This window comes from Microtus ochrogaster, chromosome 19, assembly GCF_000317375.1.
Source record: "Microtus ochrogaster isolate Prairie Vole_2 chromosome 19, MicOch1.0, whole genome shotgun sequence".
NCBI classification, from domain to species: Eukaryota; Metazoa; Chordata; class Mammalia; order Rodentia; family Cricetidae; genus Microtus; species Microtus ochrogaster.
The window spans coordinates 5,119,183-5,123,309 of NC_022021.1; the positions used below are offsets into that span (position 1 = coordinate 5,119,183).

General features: G+C 42.7%; 1 pseudogene; it reads left to right on the forward strand.

Annotated features, from left to right (window-relative positions):
• Nucleotides 1–713: 713 nt before the first annotated feature.
• Nucleotides 714–1,932, forward strand: LOC101998422 (annotated as a pseudogene).
• Nucleotides 1,933–4,127: the final 2,195 nt, after the last annotated feature.

Sequence of the window (4,127 nt, forward strand, 5' to 3'; positions counted from 1 at the left end):
AATAGACACATAACCTCTGATTACTAATTCCAGGGCAATTAATGCCCTCAAATAGCATATTTTGTCAAATGGAACTCAGGAAAGCACAGGAGGAAAGCTAGGATTAGGAGGTGGTGACCGGCCCAGAGACTTCTGAGCAGGATGGCGTGTGGGTGCTCAAGCAGAGAGTCCCTTTCCGAAACCTTGTTGTCTCTGTCTTCAGAACACTGACATGGAGTCTCAAGTTGGTTGAGCTTCCTTTTACACTGTCCCACCCATTTCAGTCTGACTGTTTCTGAGGCTCGGAGGGTAGGCCCTGACTCATCAGAGAATCTCAAAGGTTACTGAAGTGAACATGAAGGGCAAACATGCCAATCAAGAAGGGGCACACTTATGTAGCAACAAAGCAAAATTTGGCTGACAAAATTGAGCAGAATTTAACTTTTCACAATGCCCAAACAGAGCAATGATATGAATTTTTGGTTATCCCTCAGTATAACAAGTGAAACAAGTATTACTAAGTACTGGTGCTACTTGGGTATTATGTGTGCCCCAAGGAAGTTCGATTCCTACTGTGGTAGTTTAGAGGTGGTAGGTCTTTGAGAACGGGAGCCTATGAAGATGACGCTGAGAACAGTCATCGGAAGAGATTAAGATAGTTCTGACGGGACCCTAAGTGGTTCCCACAAGAAGACTTTTAACAGATAAAAACAGAAGTGTTGGCCGGTGTCGCTTCCTGCTTGGGAAGAAGCTCTTGGCGGAGCCACGAAGATGGCGTCGACCAGCCGTTTGGATGCTCTCCCAAGAGTCACATGTCCAAATCATCCAGATGCAATTTTAGTAGAGGACTACAGAGCCGACGATATGATCTGCCCTGAATGTGGTGTAGTTGTAGGGGGACCGGGTTATCGATGTGGGATCCGAATGGAGAACTTTTAGCAATGATAAAGCAACAAAAGACCCTTCTCGAGTTGGAGATTCTCAGAATCCTCTTCTGAGTGATGGAGATTTGTCCACCATGATTGGCAAGGGTACAGGAGCTGCAAGTTTTGATGAGTTTGGCAATTTTAAGTATCAGAATCGGAGAACAATGAGTAGCTCTGATAGAGCAATGATGAATGCTTTCAAGGAAATCACAACCATGGCAGACAGAAGCAACCTCCCTCGAAATATAGTTGATCGAACAAATAATTTATTCAAGCAAGTATATGAGCAGAAGAGCCTGAAGGGAAGAGCTAATGATGCGATAGCTTCTGCTTGTCTGTACATTGCCTGTAGACAAGAAGGAGTTCCGAGGACATTTAAAGAAATATGTGCCGTATCTCGAATTTCTAAAAAAGAAATTGGCTGCTGTTTTAAACTGATTTTAAAAGCTTTGAAAACCAGTGTGGATCTGATCACAACTGGGGACTTCATGTCCAGGTTTTGCTCAAACCTTTGCCTCCTCAAGCAAGTACAGATGGCAGCAACACATATAGCCCGCAAGGCTGTCGAGCTGGACTTGGTTCCTGGCAGGAGCCCCATATCTGTGGCAGCGGCAGCTATTTACATGGCTTCCCAGGCATCAGCTGAGAAGCGGACACAGAAAGAAATTGGAGATATTGCTGGTGTTGCTGATGTTACAATCAGATAGTCCTACAGACTGATCTACCCTCGGGCTCCAGATCTCTTCCCTTCAGACTTCAAGTTTGACACCCCAGTGGACAAATTACCTCAGCTATAAGTTGAAGCAATTAAGTGTCATACTCTCATTTACATGGAACTTTATACATAGCATACATTGTGCTGGTTGAGCCTTTAATGAGGAAAAAGATGGTACGCATTCCAGAGCTAAATATTATTACTTAGCATTCTGTATGTATATATTAGTGCAACATATTTAATGATTTAAATTTCTTACTGAATCTGCTTTTTTTTTTAGTGATTAGGAAACAGTATTTTCGAAGATATTAAACTATGTAATTCTCAAATAAAACATTTTTAAAACTAAAAAAAAAAAAAAAAAAAAACCAGAAGTGTTAAGCCAAGCCCCTCCCTAGCCTCTTTAGCTTCCGGTCCAGTGCTGTGATCCCTCTTGCATGAACTTCCGCCATAGTGGTGGGCGTCTGTCACGAGTCCTCTCCAGAGCGGAGCTTTGACCTTCAGAGCTGAGAAGTAAACAAACCTCTTCTCTTTATAAACTTACTCCTACCTCAGGTATTTCATTATAGTAACAGACTAATGAAAGGACAAACCCCACAGGCACCCCTCTGTCAATGACCTTGGGAAGCCCTAGTTTTTAATCTTTAAGAAAATTTGCTGCCAGGTGTATTTTTGTGTGTGTGTGTGCATGCCCTTTGCACGCTCCTCCCGCCTCTAACCAGATTCAGAAGTGACTCTAGTGGCTCGAGATGTGCTGTCCTCCAGGTTGAAAGTGTTCTCTCCATCCGTTTCATTTAAGGATTTGTTTACATAGTCGCGGTCACTCAGCTTCGCCCGGAGACCTCGATTTTTCAACTCAGTCCCTTCCTTTCAGGGTATTTTTCATGTTTAATCATCTCCCCTACACTGCTTATCAAATATTTTAAGTCTCTGAAGAAAAGGGACCATATTTTACATCTTTTTATGTACTTTTTAATAACTAGAAAACAATATATACAAATTATGAAATAAGCCTTTAGGTTGATACATGAGAACTTTAAAAGTAAAAATGAATAAATAAATAAATAAATACATACATGCTTACATGCATATATACATACTTACATACATGTGTAAATAAGGATTTGAAGGGGATGGGGTTGACTCCACTGAGAAAGCGCTTTCCAAGCAAGCCTGAGGACCCAAGTTCGATCCCTAGAACCCATGTAAGAATTTCAAGCATGATAACATCCATTTGTGCCCCCAGAAACAGAACTACCGAGACAGACAGATAGCTCTCTGGGCTAGGTGGCCAGTCTAGCCTAAGGCCAGTGAGAGAACCTGTTTTAAAACACAAGGCGGATAGCACTTAAGGAGGAACAACACCAAGATGAAGTCCGGTCATCACACATGCGTGTACACACATGCACGCATACCCACTGTCTTAGTAAGAGTTTCCATTGCTGGAATAAGCACCCCAACGAAAGCAACTTGGGGAAGAAAGGGTTAATTTGTCCCATACTTCCATATCACTGTTCATTATTAAAAGAAGATAAGACAGGAACGCAAATAGAGCTAGGATCTGGAGGCAGGAGCTGATGCAGGGGCCATGGGAGAATACAGCTTACATGCTTGCACCTCATGGCTTGCCCAGCCTGCTTTCTTATAGAACCCAGAACCATCAGTTCAGGGATGGCACCACCCAAAATGGGCGGGGCCATCCCCCATCAATCATTAATTAAGAAAATTCCCAACAGGCTTTCCTGAAGCTTGATCTTATAAAGAGATTTTTTTAAAATTGAAAGGCTCCTTCCTTTCAGATGAATTTAACTTGTGTCAAGTTGACATAAAACTACCCAGCACACCCAACACATGTGTACCCTGCAAGAACATGCATACATAAATACACATAAAAAAGTAAAAAAATAAAAAAATGAAAACCAAGCTGGAGATGTAAACTCAGTGGTAGAGCTCTTGCCTACAACGAGGAAGGCCTTGGGTTTGGTGCCCAGCACTGCAAAACATAGCAAATAGCCAAATAACCAAATGATTTCCATTTGAAAAGGAATCACTGAACCACTGATGAGATTAGAAGGCATTCAGCAAGAAAACAAGCTGATTTTCAAATTTCCTTCTCCAAGGGAGTTCTTTACTGCATTAAGGATGTTCTGCTGTTTGTCCATCATAGGGGCAGGTTAGACCCTCAGAGATGGATGAGCTGTCAGCACACCGCTCTCTTATCAGCTTGCAGAAGGAAGAGGCTGCCAGGTAAGCAGAACGGGCAGGGTTATTGCTGGTGTCTGGAGAGTGAATGCACTCTGAGGGGGCTTTGCACTCACAAAGCATACCATTCCTTTATTCATGCTGCGTGTGTGTGTGTGTGTGTGTGTGTGTGTGTGTGAGAGAGAGAGAGAGAGAGAGAGAGAGAGAGAGAGAGTTAGTTTGTGTGTGTGAGAGAGTTTGTGTGTGTATGTGTGTGAGAATGTTTGTGTGTGTGAGAGAGTTTGTGTGTGTGAGAGTGTGTGTGT